The sequence below is a fragment of the Lissotriton vulgaris genome, chromosome 10 (assembly GCF_964263255.1).
Source record: "Lissotriton vulgaris chromosome 10, aLisVul1.2, whole genome shotgun sequence".
Lineage (NCBI taxonomy): Eukaryota > Metazoa > Chordata > Amphibia > Caudata > Salamandridae > Lissotriton > Lissotriton vulgaris.
In genome coordinates this window covers 1,006,562,800-1,006,584,116 of record NC_141698.1, presented here as the reverse complement: position 1 = coordinate 1,006,584,116, position 21,317 = coordinate 1,006,562,800, and the positions used below count along the sequence as shown (strand labels likewise).

General features: G+C 45.4%; 1 protein-coding gene across 2 annotated transcripts in view; it reads left to right on the top strand.

Moving 5' to 3' along the window:
• The first annotated feature begins 2,019 nt into the window (after window positions 1–2,019).
• The window catches only part of LOC147689146 (Krueppel-like factor 8), a 664,854-nt gene continuing 645,556 nt past the window's right edge, over window positions 2,020–21,317 (top strand). The window contains exon 1 of one of the 2 annotated variants that reach the window (XM_086942040.1): window positions 2,020–2,273. The gene's annotated coding sequence lies outside the window, so the exon portion shown is untranslated. The remainder of the gene's footprint in view (window positions 2,274–21,317) is intronic. The other variant, XM_086942041.1, reaches the window with a different exon arrangement.

Here is a 21,317-nt window from a genome sequence, read left to right as displayed (position 1 = left end):
AGTGGAGGTAGAGGATATATTGAAAGAGGTATAGGGTGAGATATAGGGTAGTCCATTGGAGATGCTGAATTAGAAGCAAAGAAATAAATATAAAGATACATAAGTCCATGGAAGGTATATATGTATAAGGAAGGTAATGTATGTAGATTTAGGTTGTATTTAATAAACTCAGACTTTCAAGTGTTGTTGTATTTAAAGTTAATGTATTTGATTTTATTAATGTTTTGTTGTAATTCAATAGTGAAGCAATTGTAGATAAATAGTTATATGATAAAAGATGTATTTATGCAGTCACCTATATACATGTTAAACATAGAATAATATAACCATAAGTAATATCTACATTTGTTAAGTAGAACAAATATCTATATATTTAAAACCTATTTGTTATAAAAGATTATACACAGCAATATACATATCTAGGTACACATCTATAGTCCAAATAAATGATTATATACAGAGGTAGATGCTATATATTTATGTTTGAGTATGGTGGTTATGTGGGGAAGAGCCAACTCTTGAGTAGTCTTCTGAAGATAAGGTAGTTATCCGTGGAACTTATGTTTGGGGGTAAAGAGTTTTATAGTTTGGCTGCTTGAACAGACAAGGATGTGCCACCTATGGTTTTTTTCTTGTATGGTGGGATTTTGAGGCGCGGTACCACTCTAGAGCGGAGGTTCCTTTGTTGAATGTATTTGGTGATTTTATTCCTGATGAAGAGCCGTCCCGTTCCATGTATCTTGAACCTGGATCTTCAGGCAAACAGTAACCAATGCAGGGCTTTCAGGGCTGGGGAGATTTGGGCTTGTGATGAGACGTTTGGCACGGGAGCCCAGCGGTGTGAGGGGCTCACTGCATGTGCTTTTACTATCCAACAAGGAGGCAGGGCATTCTCCCTGTTTGCATTTCAGCCCACACACCTTGCCATGTCACATTTCAGGCCTGGGTTCCACACAGAGCCTTCAGACACACAACTGTGACTGAGGCCTCTGAGCCTGACATATTTTATCACACCCAATTAGCAAAACAAGGGCATGACAAAACAAGGGCATGACAAAACAAGGGCATGACAAAACAAGTGCATGACAAAACAAGGGCATGGCAAAACAAGGGCATGGCAAAACAAGGGCATGACAAAACAAGGGCATGACAAAACAAGGGCATGACAAAACAAGGGCATGCCTCAGAACATTCACTTATAAGAGTATTTGAAGCGAACATAACCCAAAAGAAAACAAAGGTTCTTTCAATTATCATGTTAGATCCATAAACCTACTTGCAATATAGAACTCTTTATTAGTGTATTTTTTTAATTAAAGCATTAGATTTTGTCACGCCAGTTCGAAAAACACCCGTTTTAAAGTACAGTAGAAAAGAACGATTTGCCACCCCATTAGTCTGAGTTTTCCTTGACACTGGTGAAACAGAAAGGGAGTGGCCCTGCTAGAAACGTGCATGCTAAACATATTCGCTTTAACATTCCTGCTGGGTTAAAGGCTGCGACCAATATTGGGGGGCAGGGGTGGTTTTAAGCCGTAGTTCTATTTATGCAATGTACCTACAGGAAGGCAGAGAGCGGGTGCTTTGAAACTGAAGAGCCAAGGGGCTGCCAAAAGAGACACATGCATAAACAAGCGAGACAACGAAAAGAAAGCCAGCAAGAGAAACACGCAGAAGCTCCCTGCAGCGAAAGGGTTGCATGCACTTGCTGGGAGCTGGTGCAGGCGGCAGCAGCAGGCGTGGGTGCAGCCGAAGGGCGGGGTAGCTCAGAGCCCACCTCCACTCCACCCCTCCCTAAAGCACAGCAAATCCGTTGCAGCGAAGGGACAAAAACAAGGCGCTGAAAGAACGCCTGGGCGCCTCGCTTCGCTGTTCAAAAGACACTAACACAAATAAGGGGGCATGCACGACCAGACAGCAGAGAAACACAAAATAAACAAGTTGCAGAAGGGGGGGCACTCAAAGTTGTGCATTGCAGGCTGTGCAGCTTTAAAAGGGCTGCTTTGACTGACAGGGCTTGTAGCAGTAAATGGGGTGGAGCCGCTGGGTGGGGTCAGGGACAGGCAGCTGGTGAGAAGGGGAAAAATAAAATCAGCAAGCAAAAGGCGAGAGGGAGCGCATTTGGAGGAAGGAGGCAAGAAACCTATTTCTCGAGACAGCCGGAATGCCCTACCCTGGCTGCAAATATGTTTATAATTTCCATTTGAACGGGCTGTGAGGCAGTCGCCCCTCCCTGGAATTAGAAGGAGGGGATGCGCGCGGAGGAACTCGAAGTAAGTGTACATTTTGTGTTTTTACGAGCTGCCTGCACACTGCACGCATGTGGTCAGTGCGCGCACTTTGTGGGGCGGAAGGCTCGTGTGCCGACTCCATGTCGTGACCATGACAGAGGTGGGGTGGGTCCGCCCTCTCGCGGCAGTCTCTCAGCCTCACTGTCTCTTTCACGCCTCCCTCTTCGCTGCCCAGAAGGGCTGGCCGTATCTTGGTGGCGGGGGCCGCATGAGAATGTGTCCGGGTGGGAATGAATCCTCCACGATGGTTCCTACCCTATAGTTACCCCACCCTGTTCTGGCTCCCAGTGAGGGCAGTCTCTGGACCAAGGCCCGCCTACCAAGTGGCCCTCTAGGGACCTTGTGGATTGCTTGGCATCTCTTTTAGAGGAAGAAGGTGTGTTTTTATGGGTGTATTTTGTATTTGTACCAAATGCAGGTCATCTGCCCCAGTGTTACATTCTCAGCCATTCCTAAATATTTGTGTTTAAGTGACAATATGTGCTATTCATGGTTTGTTTGCAGTTCACTTGGCTTGCGTCATACTCTCCCTTCCTCCATGGTTCACTTGGCAGACACGTTTACTAGTAGCCTTTGCCATGAACCAGTTGTTGACTGTTCTGTAACTGGTTAAAAACAACTCATGCCCCAGATGTTGTGGGGACTGTTGCAGTTTTAGACTCCCACCCACCTTTTCCCTGTAGGCCTAAGGTGTACCTCAGCCCACCCAACACCCTATACAGGAATAAGGACAGGTGTAATTTCTTCTCACTTTATGGTAAATTCACTCTGGCGCGATGCAGCATATTGTGTCTGAACAGGAGTCGGCTAACAGTCTCATCCCAATGATTGTCGTGGAGAAAAATGGATGTACTCCCGAGGCATGACTTGTATCACCCACTACCCGCCCAGAAAAAGCAACATCATGGGGATCCGGGGCCAATAGGTCAAGGGAGCCATGGGTCGAAAAAGTTTGGAAACAACTGGTCTTGACTGTGGGGATTTGCAGAGAATAACACTGTCCAGGTGCTGTCCCTTCATTCCCAAACATACCCAAGTTCTTCCACCTTGTAACTGGGTGAAATGTGTTGCTCCCAGATGCCACAGAAACGAGAACTTTAGCTAACTCGTTTATAGGTGGCGATTCATGCATTCACCAAGCCATAGTGGCTCTGACATACACAAGGTATATGGTAATAGGAGCAGGGTATTACCGATTCCCTGGGTCTCTTCTGGACTTCCCAGCCTACCCGCAGCTTCATATTTTTGTTTGTATATACAGTACATACGGATATTAGACCGGGAGATGCCCATGGACACAAGTGAGTGGACTCGTTTTCTTCCCTTGTCCAAGGATTTGGACTACCAGGATGCCTAACCCTAGGCCATTTAGCTTGCTCCTTGACAAATCGCTTGTCTGAGCCAGCACCAATGCAGGACAAATAGTTGAGACTTGTCCCACCTTCTCCGAGGGTTAGTAATGATAGTGATGGCTAGCTTGCATGGCCCCCTTTATTGTTCTTCGTGGTTCCTCTCTGTCGTATCATTGCAGAGGTCCGGGCCCCTTCAGTTCACCAGAATAATTTGGAGATCAAACCCTCCGAGGCTCAGGAAAGGTCAAATACTGATGAGACCTAATGTTGGGATCCTCAACAAGTCTTGTACCATCTCCCAGTGCAGACCCTTCCTCAGGAGTGTACTTCATAAAGCGGTGAGCACCCACTTTACCACAGGTGCCCTCTCCTCTCCAAAACACTTTACCAACATTCTAACCAACCAGTTCACCTGAACATTCTAGTTGGACATTCTTCAGACAAGCCCATCCGCTTACCTCATCAGTCACTCATTCACACCAAGTTTATTGAGAGCTAGACCCTGCCGGCGCTTATTACTGACCTCCATTCCTTTACTAGGATATACCTGTCAGTTATCCACCCCCAGAAGAGTTGTACAGCACTTTCACCTTAAGGGGTGAATGGTAATATGCACTTTTGCTCACATTCACCCTCTCTCCTAGCACTCCCTCACTCTGTAGAGTGAGACCCCATACACTATTATGTCATGCAGTTCAAAGACTGGGGGATTCTTGTTTTCAATTTCTTTGAGACTTATGTGTAGTGTTTAAAGTCTTGCATTTCTTCCACTTGAGGGCACTTTCGGTCCAGAGATTCATTCAAAAGGCCTGTACGTTAGTTAACGCTGACGTTTTTGATTTAGTATTTTCCCAAAACGAACTTACTATTGCTGCTCATATGTTGGATGGATTAGAGTCGGCTGTTGGATGGACTCAATGGGAGTCTAGTCTGACATTGTCGATATACTTGACTATCCACTACATTTAAGTACCTAATCGGGCCAGGCGCCCATTGTTAGAGCCCATCAGAACAGCCTTAATTTCAGAATCCATCCTACCCCATGATTCTCAACTTCTGCTTCCCTTCAGGGGCTTTTCTGATGGTCAAAACAATAGTTCCTTATCCTGCAAGTGATTGACTTTTCCTGTTTAAGATCCTTCACAGCCCATCACTTTGTCCCATTGCAATGGCAATAGTTGTACATCTCTTTCCGCTAATTTTTCTTTCTTCACTTACGTCCTTGTTGATTGGCTGAGTGGTCAGAGAGTTAGACTTCCTAAGATGACCATGATATTATTTGAGCGATGGGTCTCCCCACGTCCTGCTTTAGGCTCTTCTCTGTGTCCCTGTTTTTCACTGACCAAAGCATTCCAGTATGGGTCCCTTTGCCCCAGTGTCCTTTGCCCCTGATTTTGATTGGCTGGATGATCACTACATTAAACGTATGTAAGACAATGGGTAGAAAGAAGCAAGACCACACTGGAGACTGTTTAAATATTTCCCTTATATAAGTTGGACAGTTTGATATGGATCATACAAGTAATTGCTTTCCAACAGCTTTATTCAATGGAAAGGCCTTTTGCATAGTCTTACGGGGGCTTAAGTTGAGATGTCCCCTTCTTGTGAATGCTGACGTCTGGACCTCTTGGAATGAAATTGCAGCCATAGTTTTATCTGGACGCATGAGCTTCCTCTCTCCGCATCTCTTAGATTTCTATTTTGTGAAACAATCAAATAATTTTAACCTCTCAGGGAGTCTACACCCTCTCTGTCAATAGTACTCTTCTTGCCTGGCTTCCATTGAAGTAGCCCAGTTACAGAAGCCTCTCCATCACTGGTCTGTGATATGCAAAATATATTTTCATACCCATAAGGTTCACGCCTGCCTCCTCAAACCTCTTTGTGCTATGATAGTTGGTTGTAAGAAGCACCTACAGACCAAATCATCTTGGTGACTAGTTCTCTCACATTAGGCCTCTCTGACAGAACCCTCATGTCTACAGACTCTGGCCTGCCACACCTGGTGCCTGTTATCTCACCTCTATGGGCTAAGATGATCTTTCGCTCTTGGGGGTTTGGGAGAAGGGAAGTCTCTGGAACCTCTCTTCTTGTGGCTCTGGGGTTCGAGTCAACCAGAAAATAAGTTCAAATAAGCCATCAAAACCACACTATTCTCTTAATCCTTCTCTCTCTGCATTTACACTGAGAATTAAACCAGCGCCTAGAGGCACTGCTTGCACCTCACCCTAAAGTGTTCTTTATGGATATTTGTCAACCTAATTGGGCACAATCTTTCCCACCGCACTGTGTTATGGCCACAAAGTTCTGTGCCATGCCATAATCATTCCACACCAGAACCCTCAAACGTGTAGAAAATCCTCTACCACCCAAAATGTTGCCCCATCACCCTCATTACATTTGTCACGCACCAAGATGATCACAAAGCACCACACCATCCTGCAGTCACACAGGATGAACCCTCACCGAAGCAACGCACACTTTCCAGCACAGTACCACACCAAACAGCACTGCTGCACACATCTTACCTATAATGCTTCCAATGCAAAGCAAACGAGCAGCAAACTAAATCATTTTCTATAAAACTATACTACATAACAGTACATCACAACAAATGCAATTCTAAATCATTTCACACTACACTGTATCCCATTATAAAACAACTGGCATTCAGACACAGTATCCACTACCTTTCCTGGCATGCCTTATTGCATCACATAAGATCACTCAGCACCACAACATAACACTCTAGCACACCAGCCATTAGAATACCACACCACTCCATAACATCCACCTAGGCCTCAGACGGCACCTCCCCATACACCACCTCACATTCCTGTTACAGAACCAACTCAGAACGCATCATATCTAATTCAGTTTCAGAACACATAAACATACTATCTAATTCGGTCTAATAATCTCACACCATATCTGATGCACCACATAACCCTTATGCTTAACAGAATACCTTACTCAGCACTGCAACACACCGTGAAATCTATATCACTGTAAGTGATGAACAAACCCCAATCGAGCACCTCATGTCACACAGCATGACTGCATCAAATCAGACTAACATTGAGGCAATTTCTTGGGTAGTGCACAGAAGACCTAATTCTTGAAGGTTAAAAGGACTGCCCCGATAAAATGCCAAACAATACCAGCATAGGGATGAGCGGAAAAAAGGAAGAGGGGAAACAGTTACATGACTGACCTGCACACTTAGGGCCAGATGTAGGTGGCCCAATACCGGTCGGTAACGGCCGAAATTACCGAACTTCGGCCGTTACCGACCGGTATTGGGCATTTGGGATGTAGGTGGCCTAAATTGCAAATTCGGTAATTACCGATTCGGTATTTTAAGGAATCTGTAAATTACCGATTCCTCAAAATACCGAATCGGTAAATTACCGAATTTGCAATGTAGGGAGCACTCAAATGAGGGCTTTTCCCGTTTTAGGATTCGTTATTTACCACCGACTGTAAGTTGGTGGAAAATAAGGAATGCCTTTGAAAATGCAAATCTGTGCATTTTCAACTGTGCCATGTGGCAGGCATACATGCCCTTGGGGCATGTATGTGTGCCACATCTGCACACAAGCACGTTTCAGGGGTGCAACAGGGTGTCAAAGTGACACCCTGGCACCCTTGAATGCTTCCCCCATTTTACCGAATCGGTAAATGCTGATTCGGTAAATACCGAATCTTACCGATTCCGTAATTTTTTCTGAAAATTTATCTACATCCCATTTACCTATTCTTAAATACCGAATCGGTAAAATTCGGTATTTAAGAATAGGTAAATTGGGATTACCTACATCTGGCCCTTAGTGCTTACAACCAGGCCATGGTTCACAGGTTACACTGATGAACACAACATACATCAACATCAGAAAATGTGACACAATATGCATCCCCCACAAACTTGCTTGGGTTGTCAGTAAGTTACTCAAGCATCCACCTCATGACGGTAATTCAAAGGGTGTCACTCTGAGTTCCTAAACCTTCTAGGTCATACCGTGGTCCATGTCCTTTCAAATGGAGAAATACGTCTCTTTAATACTCATCACCTGTAATGTGTCACAATGATATTTTGAGAAAGTGGAATTAACAAAGAATAGCATTTAGCATCTAATCCCTAAGAGTAAACCGAATCTGAGCAACAGCTTCTATTAGGTGATCAGAGCTCTGCACCCTTTACCATTTTGTGACTACACGGATTAGTGGGCCCCACCCTCTAAATCAGAGTTCAACTTGCTGCACAGCAAATTCGGCTTAGATGAGCATTATATGTTTAAAACAGTCTGTAGGGCCTCTAATACTTCCTCAAACTTTTTGCCACAGTCGATGTTCCCTACCACGCTTGTTAGTCCAACAGATCTACATTCTACGAAACCACTCTTACAGGAAACATATGGTATGGAATAACTATACTTTTGAGCACTAAAGTTTGTGTTGGAATTTAGAAAACATTGGGAACAGAGGACCAAGAGGATTGCAAAAGTCCTTGGTTCTACAGGACAAGGACCACAGTGCTTTTTGACTGGGACAGCAGAGACTGGAATGGAGCCTCAATCAATCAAGTAGTATTTGTATAGCACTGCTTGTCACCTGAGAGGGTATCCAGGCGCTTTCTGACAGGCTCATTCGAAAAGCCAGGTCTTGAACCTGGTGAAGGATCTTCTTCCGATGCGACATATATAGGGGATCTCTGCGAGGGTGAGGTGTACAGAGCGGAGGTTCCTGGGTGGTCGGTGGAAATGCAAGCAGTGGTTCATGTAGGTGGGTTCCTGGTCATGGAGGGCTTTGTAGGGGTGTGTCAGAAGCTTGAAGTGGCATTTCTTCTGAACTGGAAGCCAGTGGAGGTCCTTCAGGTGCTGGGTGATGTGGATTCTCTTGGGCAGATTGAGGATCAGTCTGGCTACTATGTTCTGGGTCGATTGAAGTCTATTCATGAGGTTGGAGGTCGTACATACATAGAGTGCATTGCTGTAGTCTAGTCGGCCTGCATTACCGTCTGCTGGTGCTGATGGCAGATGGGGAAAATCTAGCGGACCACGTCGACACAGGCTGAGGAGACGGCATTGACTTGGTGTTTCATAGATCGTTGTCGAGGATGATGTTAAGGTTGCGGGCGTGGTCTTTTGGCATGGAAGTGGGTCAGAGTTCTGAAGCCCACCAGGAGTCCTCCCAGAGGGAAGTGTTTTTGCCAAAGATTAAAACTTCTGTCTTGTACTTGTTGAGTATGAAGCAGTTTTCCCCCATCCAGTCTGAGACCTTTTTCATGCAGTTGTGGAAGTTAGTCTTCGTGGTGGTGGGGTTGGCTGAGAGCGATAGGATGAGCTGGATGTCGTCAGCGTTGGAGATGTTGTGTGATCTGACGATATCTGCGAGTGGTGCCATATAGACATTGAAGAGTGTTGGGCTCTTCAATGCTTGGCTTCCGACATGAAGGTCTGTAGCCTGACTTTCTGGGTACGTCCTGCTACGAAGAATGCCATGCATCGGAGCGTGTGTTTTGTGATGCTGACCTGGTGTAATCTTATGATGAGTGTGTGGTGGGAGACTGTATTGAAAAGTGCGAAGAGGTCAAGTAGGATCAGGACATCTGATTCTCCTCTGTCCAGTAGGGTGCAGATGTCGTCTTTTGCGGTCATCAGAGGGTTGTACGACGGTACAACGCAGGTAATTACTTCGTATGCCTTTGCCATGCATTTTTTAGCATGAATGTTTTTACAGCGAATATACATTTACAACGCATGCCAATACCACGCATTGTTTTTAGATTTAAAAACAATGTATTTGTGGGGGGAGACCCCCTCCACCCCCCACTTACCTTAAGTGTGTGGCATTGGCATGCGTTGTAAATGCATAATCGCGGGAAAAATATGTGTGCTAAAAAAGGCTGTTTCCCGATCCGAGCTGTCTCAGTGCTCTGGTTGGTTCTGAAGCCTGATTGTGAGGGATCTAGTAGGTTGTACTTCTCCAGGTATTTGGTTAGTGGAGGTTGATGGCCTTCTCCGGGATTTTGGCGGGGAAATGGAGTAACGAGATGGGTTGGTAGTTATGGAGCTCACTAGGGTCTGACAAGGGTTTCTTGAGGAGTGGACTGACCTCGGAGTGTTTCCACTTGTCGGGGAAGGTGGATGTGGTTATCAAGGCTTTGAGGATGGTGGTGAGTTGGCGGCTGATCTATTATTTTCCAAAGTTGAAGAATTGTTGGGGGCAGTGGTTGGTGGGTGCTCACGAGTAGGTGGTGCTCATCAGAGTGGTAGTGTTCGCTGTGGTCAGTTGTATCCATGTGGTGAGTGGGTGGTCTTCAGTGGTAGTCGATCGATAGCTTTGGAGGTTGGGGGGTCGGGGTAAATGGTTATTATCTTGTTGTGGAAGTGGTCTGAGAGGGCGTTGCAAAGTTCTTGTGATGCAGGGATAACATTCTCAGTGGCTTACAGGCAGGTGAACTTTCTGACGATGGTGAAGAGTTTCTTGGCTTGGTTGGTGCCTGTGTAAATCCGGCGGGTTGGGGCCTCTATTCTCGCAGCTTTTGATCTGTCAGCAGTAGTTGTTTAGGGCTGATTTGAAGTTGGCTTTGTTGGTGAGATTTCCGTTGGTGCACCATCTTCTTTCAAGTTTTTGCACTTGCGTAGTGGGAAGTTTTAGGGTATACCATCTGGCTTGCTTGGAGGGTCTGTGTGTTTTGTCTGGTCTGGTGGGGGCAACTCATCGGTGGGGCAACTCGTCGGTGGCGCTTCTGTACTGCCTGATTAACGTGTGGTGCTGAGGGCGTCAATCCATTGTTGCTGGGTGACCTTTAACCAGTTGCGAAAGGGGGTACTGTGTTCAAATGGGGGGAGGGGGAGTGAGAAGGTCCAGCAATGGTGAAGTGTATGATAGCGTAGTTCAACCAGGTGAGTTCCAAGGTGTGGTGGAATTTGACTCTGTTGTTGGAAGTAAAGATGGGGTCCAGAGTGAGTCCTGTTTTGTGCGTGGGGTCTGTGACTATCTGCTTGAGTCAGATGTTGTTCAGCCTTTTGTCCAGTCTGTAGTGTCTTGTGAGTTAGAGATGACAGAAACCTTTTAGTTCCTGACGGGCTCCGTAGAACAGTGACATAAGTGCGTGGGTGACAGAATTCATGACACAGAATGATCAGTTAACGGTTACACGCTGAGCAATAAAGACGTGTAATACCAAGCTCTGTGTGTGGCGTGATAATTTACATGTACCCAGGCTGGGGAGATTGCTACTACTGGTGATGAGATAGGAGATTAGGTAAACCCCACAACCTGAAAAACGAAGAGTGCTCCCCTCACTGCTTGTGCGTGCCATGCGTGCCTGGGTTGAAGTGAAAATCGATGGTTGGCATATGTGGAGTCAAAGCGCAACTCCAGCCAGTGCAAGGCATGTGAAGAAAGTGAAGGCCTTACAGAAAGTTTGTTTGTCTTCGGCTAGAAATTTGCTGGTTAAGTTAAGACAGGAGATACTATGCCACTGCCTAACACAGAGCTGTAATTCATACAGTACGACAAAGCTAAAGGCAGTGACAACCAGGTACAAAGAAGCAGCAAAGGCAGTGATACCCGAGTGCAAGGAAGTGCAATTACGCAAATATGTGTGACGTAAAGAAATGCTAAAGGCAGTAACAACCAGGTACGGAAAGTGCAACGAGCGCCGACAGCCAGGTACAAGAGAATGCTGCGAGTAGAAGCTGTTAAATGCAGAGATACATTAGAGGCAGTGATAATCAGATATATAGAGAATACAATCACGCTTACTACAATCTGAGTACAGTAAGCCATCCAACCTCTGCTTCAGGTGCCTCAACTCAAGCAGAAGCACAGGGTTGTGCTTACGAGGCTGGCGAATCACGTTGGACCAACTGAAAAGCCATGAGCTGCGGTCAGATTAGAGACATATTTCAATGGCCCCTGAAAAGAGTGCAAAAGATGGCCTTGCGCCTTCTAGAAACCACCACCTCCTTTCGATACCACCAAAAAACTAAATATTGATGACGAAACCTTCGATGATTTCAATGATGCGCTGGAAGAAGCAAATGAAAAAAAGATCATTACATTTCTAAAGAGTAGCAGGTGAAAGAGTAAAAGAAGTGATAAAGAAAATACCACAAAGTGATGAAGAGATGTACCATCAAATCAAAGAGGCGTTAGACACCAAGTTCAATGCAATGCCGAATGTGGACTATGAAAGGTACCTTTTCAGTCAGGAAAGACAGAGAGCCTGTTAAATGATTGTGGCGGGGTAGAAGTAAGGGACCGGAGACCGGGTCATGTTAGATAGGGTTTTATTTGTTTGAACACTTTTCTTGGGCGAATACTAAGTCTTTCTCGGTTGGTTGAGCCGGGTCTCTGGTGGCGGTAGGTTTCTGGTGTTTGTTGGACTCTGGTGACTCTCCTTTTCGGTTTTCTCTACTGCCAGGTGGACTCCCCTCCAGCCGAGTACATAGGAGAAAGAGAGAGAGTGCATTAGGGATGCTATCCTCAATCTGTTATCTGTACCCCAGGAACCGGGAGGTGAGAGGATCGCCACTGTGTACTCGTGAGCTTTCAAAAGTATCTGGCTGTGCACGATGTAGGGGCAAATGTGAGGTTTGGTGAAAGGGAGGGGGACAAAGGAAGAGTTAAGAAGGGAACTACGCGAGAGGGGTGCCCTGCTTTTAGCGATGTTACCCTACAGGGCCTCCCCGCCTCCCTACCCAGCCCGTGAATTTGGTTCGTACCTGGTTCAGCCGCGCTCCCCTGTGAGCGTGGCTCGTGTTGACGTTGGCCTCCAGGCAATGTTGAGTCTTCTCCCAGAGTCGGCCTTCTTTCCGTCTCGCTTGCTTCTACTTCTCGTCCTCTGGATCCCTTTCCGAACACGGTGAAGACGCCTTTCTCCTCCACTCCGTCGGTGTCGTCACACACTGTTTTCTCTCCTTCCTCCTTTTTAACCAATAGAGTTGCTCCTAGGTCGTGAGTGGGAGTGGTTAGGTCATCTTGGAACTCCCATTTAAAGGCGCCATCGATGTTTTCTTTCTGGCTGTGTGAGAGTATCCGAGGGGTTTCCCAGCTCCATTCGTCCTGTGGAGTACGAATAAAAGGTAATGCAGGGGTAGAAACTGACCGCCATTCTTTGTTGTCGGGGAGTTCTTTCAGCAGCCGGCTTTCTTTGTCACAATGATGGATGAGTTTGTAGAATTTCTTGATTATCCCATTGTAAGTTTAACAACTTCAACAATGACGTGACCATGCACCTCTGACTAATAGATGATTGTCTCTCAGATTCCTTCAGACGACAAATGCTGAAAGAGACAGTCAGTTTGGAGTGAGTACTCATGGCTATCAGATCTGACAGACAAGCAGCTAAATGGAGGCCATAACTGCCCAAAATGAATCAGCGCTGAGTGTGAAAAGTAAATCAAAATACAAGGTAGAAGGCCATAACGTAATGTCTCCAAAGAAAAAGAAGATGTCTATTCAATGCGGATTTTTCTTTCCCCATGAAGGTAAATATCTCACCATTGTACAGATATGCAAAGACTGCTGGAGAGAGAACCATTTTGTAATGGTTTACAAAGCGAGGGAAAGATCAAGTGTGTCACATTGAGAAAACAAAATGGATGCCAGAATGTTCCTGATGAGATGTTGTACACTCGCCCACAAGGCCAAGCAACCACATCAATTGAGGCAAGTAGAAACTGAACAACATCGATTGTTGTCAAATTCCTTGTCTAAAAGTTCGTCATTGTCATGCAACAGTGAGGAAGTTGGGCGTGCGATGTCAATGTTGACTGCTGGGGGGCGACGTGCACATGTTGGATTAGCTTCGTGCAAGGAAGAATGTCAGTCGAAGCTAGGTCGACAAGTGAAAGTGCGAAATTCATTTGGACACAGTCCCAAGATTGCACTGAAGGTGAGTGGGTGTTCCATACCTCTTATCATAGCCAGTGGCGTGTTGATGAACATTTTGCCAGCAGAAAAGAACAACAAGCTGTCTCCAGTGCCCTGTTTGACCCCATCGAAAACTAAAGTTAATCGTGGGCTGCTTGATGCCACTGCAAAGTTAAGGTTCATTTATATCGAGTGTGAAGCATAAAAAGACGAAATACAAGCACCAATTCATGTGTTGGAAGGCACTTCATCAAGTGCATCTTTACCCAGATCCCGCCCTGCTGTTGACATGCGGAATATTTCTATAAATTACAATGTCAATGCCTATCATGAGCTAGTAAATTAGTTTACATCCTTGTTTCATGTGCTAGGAAGACTTAAGACAACGAAAGTGCAACTTCACATAAATGAGGACATTCGTCCTATTGCTCAACAACATCGTCGAATTGCATTTCATTTACAAGAGGATGCTGAGAAAGAACTTTTGATAGTCTTAAAACACGACATCATTGAGCGATCCAACGCCATGAGTATCACCCATAGTGGTAGTGCTGAAAAAGGAATAGTGGAGGATCTGTGCATATCTGAGTTGATATGCAGCAAGCAAACAAGGCAATTAAGAGAATGACATTCAGGTCCACACATTGTTGACATGATTACGCAGCTGAATGGAGCTTAAGTCTTTTCCCGCCTTGAATTGAACAAACCAGCTCGATCTGGAATAATAGACCATATTAGGTCATTTTTCATGATAATGCCTTACAAAGGGCCAACTCAAGCCCGAGGCTAAATCTAGCAGCCGATTTTTGCTGTTAAGTTTTAGGACCATAGGCATTTAACATTTAGTTTAGAATTTAATATTTTTGTAGGGATCAATAGAGGTCCTGATGAGTAGGCAGGAGGGGTCTGCCTATGAAACATGTCATGTCGACAAAGTAGACCACACTTGTAATTCTACTTACTAACCCCCTTTTTAATGTTCCCAGCTTGCGAAGCCATTAAAGTTAATTTTTTTGACTAGCCAGGGATTTTTTACCCTTTTTTTACACTACCATTCACTTAAATAGGTCCCTACACTCCCTAATACATATCACTATTCTCATCACATCACATAGCCTATTGTCAAAAATATAAGTGCTCCTGCGTCACTCGTAGGTCGAAGCACGCTCCGCCCCGTAGAGGGATGGGAAGACCCCAATGATGAGAGAATGACACTATAGGATTCATAGTGTGTGAGGGGTATTTTAAAAACACACAGTGCCCTCATTCTGCCACTCGCAGAGAGGCCTGATTTTCAAATTGCAGTGTATCCACGAGTTTAGAGAATATACAAAATCATATAAAATTAGTCACCACTCACATTGATAGAATCCCTTTGTTTACAAGTCTACTTCGGATTTTTAACCAGAAATCCAGGTTTTAAGACCAATGCACCACAAGCCATGTGGTCAGTTTCATTATATCAAAATCACTGCGGCAGTAAAATGACCATCCTGCCACTTGCTGTTTGACCTTTGACACTCTCCATGAGAAAGACTTCACACACTGTCGACCCAATGATGAGCTGTTGCACTTTAATAAAAATTACATTGAAACTTGACAGTGAAGATTCTTTTATAAAGACTGAATGATAATTGATAGCTAGGCGGCTCTTATATAAAGCACTGCTACTCACACCTAGGTAGAAAGAAATAGGTCTGGCTTGCATTTTGAGACCTGACTGAAATATTTTTAAAAACCTTCTACAGGGAGATAATAAAATAACAAACAATTGCTCTTGCATCTCCATGAGATTAAGATTTTAATGTGTCTTGATTCAGCATACTTTTTAGATGTAAACAGTCTCTCGTGCACTGCAATACAAGCAAGCACTCCATAGGAGGCGGACTGATACACCAAACAGCCAATAGCATGAGATGAGAGACAGCTAGTCTTCTGGGTGGAACCCAAGCCCACTCTATGTATATTGTAAACAATTGGTAACAACTGACAGCTGCGCTTTCAAGCCAGACGTAAAAAAGTAAAGGCATACTTACTTTCCGTGATCAGACTGACCAAATCAAAGGTGTGCTAATACAACTGAAGGGCAGTAATTGTTACCCTAGCAACATCTAAAAGATGCTTCTCTGTAGATTCCAGGTGTCACATTAGAATTAACATGTAGAATTAACCTAGAGCATCAGTCACAGGTATATTGAAGAACTGCAGCAAACGTGGCAGACAGGAGAAAAGAAACAAGCATTTGCAATTCAGTAGGTCTTGCATTTACGAGAGTTTGAGCTATTAGCAATGTAAATGATAATGCCTTTTATTTATGTGTTTTTAAAACAGATAAATAAAAGGCATTGTCATTTACAATGCCAATAGCTTAAATTCTCGCAAATGCGAGACCTATTGCATTGCAAATGCGTATGTGCTATAAAAAAAAATGTAAAAAGCATTAGGAGAGAGCTTGTCTTGCCAGCAGCAGCAGGCAGGACAAAGCTATTTGAGAAAATAGTGCTCGGAGGCTGTAAATAAAGCCAGCCGAGTAAAACAGGGCGGGTCCACCATGGGAGGTTAGAAAACGTGACAAGGCAGTAGTAAGGAGGGACTACTAAACCTATTGACCAATGAAAAGCCACAGTTTAAAGCGGACAATGATACAAGTCAATGAGAAATATGGGCGGAGCTTCAAGTCCCTACCTGAATACAGCATGCCTCTTAGAGCGGCGCATGCGCTGCCCAGGTTTAACCTAAAAAGGTTAGGGAGAGAAAGAAGAAGTAAATATGTCAGCAATTTTATACAGCTCTCCGGACACAGGTTAGCACACACATTACAGCCATATGTGTACATAATGGGCCTGTACACAGTATGCACAGCTACTACAGCTGCCATTGCATGATTTCTCATGTACAACACACTACATAGGCTACACACTAGTTAAGGCAAAAACTAGAGTGTTGAATTGTTGGCACACAGGTTCTCATTCACCTTGTAAAGCGTTGCCACTGTATACATTTTTTATATCATGGCTGTTCAGTATTTTTCCTCTCTGTGCATTTGACAAACATTGAGTCCATTGAGGGAGTTCCATAAGTCCAGACTGCCATCAACAGGAGAAAATCCTCTTTTGGACAGCGGGTACATACATGATGTGGCTTCACTCCTAGCAGAAGGTGGCCACTGCCACTCAAACCAGGCATTTGCGAGACTGAAGATAGGTAGCAACTAAATCTATAGTTTTGGGGCACAAACCATTTTAGCTGTACTCCTGGTGTTGAACAGACATAACAATAATTGCTAGCAAAATCTGCAATAACCCGACTTCTCCAGTATTAGGGGTGTCTTTCATAGATTCACATGCTTGAATATTCCCCGTCGTCGAAGTGGGAGTCCCACGGTACATAAAATAGCAGTAATATATGCATATACAAGTAAAATTACCATAATTATATAAATATATATATATACATATATAAAATACAGTAAAGTATCCAGAGAAAAACTCAAAAGTACCATAGAACAGTATAGGCCCATAGAAAGCCTAAGGGAGAAACTCAACTTATTAACATATCAGTGTCATTTATGTTTTGGTCCACATTCCAGCCAATCCGGCTGTAGCTCCCTCTAGAACCTTCTCCTCAGAAGCCCAAGTCCTCAGATTTTCTACCGCACGTCGTGGGAAGGGAGTCTCCCTGAGCTCTGCTCAGTTTTTCAACTTACTTAGCTGTTTTTTCATCTCAAAATGTCTTCTTCAAGGAAATCTTTGTTCAGATCTTGTCCATCTCTTTCATGAAGATCCACACAGTAAATGTATTTACTGTCTCTACCCAGACCATGAAGTGAAGACCTGTAAGTACTGTCGTACTTTTCCACCTAAAACTTTAAGGGACAGAGAGTCCCGTCTCCTTCTGTGGCTTCAGAAGTTGAAGACAACGGACACTGTGGTCTCGGAGGATGAGAGTGTCTCTTCTTTTCAGTCAAAGACCTCTCAAAAACGTGGGTCGGAGTCTGAGATGCCTTCTCCTTTTCTTAAAAAAAAGAGACTTGTTGATATTTCCAAGGTTGTCTCCCCACAGGATTTACCTCCAAATGCGCCTAAGAGACCTGGTTCTCTGGCGTCATTGTCCAAAGCCATGCCTTCTTCCTCTAAAACGGGCACTGGCTCGTCGACGGGCTCGTCGACGACATCGACGACGAAATCCGTGGATGCTGTCTCCACGTCAACGACGACTTGCTCTATGTCCTCGAACTACGTCGACGACGTCCACCTCGTCGACATCACATGAGGTGAGGCCCATTACCTCTGTTTTAAAGATCTCGTCGACGGCTGCTAAATCCACCTCGTCGAAGAAAGAAACATCAGTCGACGCGCCTTTTGTCGACGCACTCCTCTTCGTCGACCAAGACTACAGCCTCGTCGACGGGTCATTGCCCGTCGACAGGACCTGCCTCGTCGACGGCTACTTCGTCGACGTCTACCTTACCGTCGACGACGGCTTCGTTGACGGCTACCACTTCGTTGACAGTCCGTCCTTCGTCGACGGTACCATCTTCGTCGACGAGCAAGTCCTTTCCCTCGTCAATGGTGAAAAAATCTTCGTCGATGAAGCCTAAGTCACATCCGTCAACGGATTCCTTGCCTGTGGACGCAGTGCAGACGCCTCAACCGGCTGTTGACTCTTCCATCGCCACGTCGACGGGCTCGTCGACGCTGCACCATTCTTTGGCCACAGCTACCACCTTCACAGTGGTTACTGCTTCTACGCTCAAACGAATATCTCCAATTCAATTGAGGCCTATTAAGAGTGGTTCTACTCTTCCTGAAAAATTATTTCAGTCTGCAGAGGAGGACTCCAATGATGATTCAGAGCACGATAATGCCTTTGGACAAGCGACTAGTCCATCCGAGCTGCACATCAAGTGCCAGGATTATTATGAGGAGGAGGAAGAGTACGTCGAAGATGGGACAGAACTTTTTCCAGTAGATATGTCGGAAGCACCTATGTCAGACCAAACGACACAGATACCACTGTCTTTGGTAAGGAATCTGCAACACATGCTGGATGATTATAACCGCAGATTTCCTCCATCTCGGCCTGTTTCTCCAGTCCCGCAACCTCCTCCGCAACCACAAGCCTCTGCACCAGTTCCGTCAAGGTCACCGGTGCGTGCCCAGCCTGATACGGACAATGACGATCCTGACCCTCAAAATACGGATCCAAATGATGATGACGACAATGCCCTTCAAGAGTGGGTTGATTACAGGGCTCACACACCTTCAACTCCACCAACGTCGCCATTAGCTTCGCCTCCTGTGGACATTGGCAGCTTCCACAACTTGATGGTCCGCGCTGCTAAGAGGTTTCATCTCACTTTGGACGTCCAACAGACTGACTGTTTTCTCTACGATTTTAAAGACCTACCTCAAAGGCAAGCTCACACTATCCCAATAATTGACCACATTTGGGATGAAGGTCTCAAATTAATGGAGCGACCGAATTTGATCCCAGCTGTCCTGCCAAGACTCGATAAAAAATCTAAAGCACCAGAAGATTCTCCAACATGTTTCGTGTCTCAACCAAAGGCGGACTCCGTCATTACTCAGGCGGCTCAAAAGAGGTCTCCCAATCCTTCCACACCCCTTACTTCTCCTCCAGATCAGGAAGGCCGAAAGCTGGATTCCATAGGGAAAAAGTTTACTACCATGGCAGCCACCACTGTAAGGGCAGCTAATTCCTTGGCTATTCTTGGGCGGTATAACCGCCAAATGTGGTCCGAGATTGCAGCATTGCTTCCACAACTTCCGGATGCTATTCGCGCAGAGGCACAAGCCATCATTCAGGAGGGTGAAAAAAATCTCATTGGAGATCATTGACTGCGCCATTGATATCTCCTCAACGGGGTTTAGACAGTTGGCGGGAGCTGCTGTTTTAAGGCGTCAAGGCTGGTTAAAATCAACAGCATTTCGCCCTGAAGTCCAAGCTAAAGTCCTCGATCTACCTTATGATGGTGAACCGCTTTTCGGAAAAGATATGGACGAGGTTCTCGAATCAATCCAAAAAAGACACGGATACGGCCAAGGCGTTGGGGTCTCTCCAATATAAAAAACGGCCTTTTCGAGGAGCATGTGGTAGAGGTGGCAACTTTTCCATTTTTCATGGATCAAACCAATATCTCTCCTACAATGACAACCGGCAAAGACAAACTTACCAATCCCAGAGTCGTCAGACCTCCTCCAGACCATACCAAAGAAAAACTACCTACAGATGTGGTTCAAATGCAAAGAAACAGTGACAGTCCCAGCGTCAATTTTCCACTGACTGTAAGAATTGGAGGTTGAATCTTAAATTACATCTTGAGTGGGTCCTAGATCTGATTTCAAAAGGACACACCTTGAAATTCACAAAATTTCCTCCAAATCGCCCTCCTACTGGCCCGCCTTCTCCCCATTTCAAAGACCTTTTGACTCAAGTCAAATTAATGATCAGGAAAGGTGCTATCGAGGTAGTACCACAAGGCCAGCAGGGCAAAGGGTTTTACTCCCGCTTTTTTCTAGTCAAGGAAAAATCGGGGGAATGGCACCCAATTTTGGATCTACGAGCTCTAAACAAATTCATCACGTCCAAAACTTTTCAAATGTTGACCCTGCTCCAGATTCTACATTACCTCAATCCCGGAGAGTTCTTCTCCACGATCGACCTCCAGGACGCATATTTTCATGTGCCAATCCACCCCAGGCACAGAAAATATCTTCGTTTTACAGTCGGACACCTACACTTCCAATTCAGAGTCCTGTCGTTCGGCCTCCGTTCAGCACCGAGGGTCTTTACCAAGATCATGGCCCCGGTAGCTGCTTTTCTGCGCCTACAAGGCATACAGTTTTATCCATACCTGGACGATTGTCTCATAAAGGCTCCGAACCTCCAACTGGCAATCCAGCATACTCAGTCCTGCATCTCCCTTTTGAGGGACTTGGGCCTTTCCATCAATTGCCAGAAGTCACACTTTCGCCTGTCTCAGCGGCGAGATTTTCTAGGAGCCTCACTAGATTCTCAGCTGGCAAAGGTTTTTGTTTCCCAGGAAAGACAAGACCGCATGCTCCAGATGGTACGATCCCTGCAGTCAAAACTGTACGTTTCAGTCCGGATGTTGAAGTCATTCCTAGGCATGGCTTCCTCCGCCATACAGTTGATTCCCCACTGCAGGCTACATATGAGGGTCGTCCAAGAGGAGTTAGACAAGCAGTGGAAAAAGATTTCAGGATCATTCAACAACAGGATCCTTCTCACGCCCCGCATACAGGAGGCTCTGGAGTGGTGGGCTCACCCTCCGAACATTTCCAAAGGTCGGTCTTTTCAAGACGCTGCTCTGACTCTGACGCTTACAACCGATGCGTCCCTGGAGGGCTGGGGAGCGCATCTCGAAGGATTGTTAGTACAAGAGAAGTGGACTGCAATCCAACGCACTTGGCATATAAACCGCCTAGAGCTTCTGGCGATCTTCCTTGCCCTGAAGTCTTTTCAACGGATTGTTCAAGGCCAATCTCTGCTGGTGAGGACAAACAACACCACCAGCATGCATTATCTGAACAAGCAGGGCGGCACAAGGTCCCTTCTGCTTTCCCAACAAGCACAGGAGATATGGAAATGGGCGATTCGTCGTCAAATTCATCTTACAGCCATCCATATGCCGGGTGTTTCCAATGTTCTGGCGGATTCGCTCAGCAGGTCTCTCTCGGACAACCACGAGTGGGAAATCAATCAACCAACTCTCAAGTTAATTTTCCGCCAGTGGGGCCAGCCG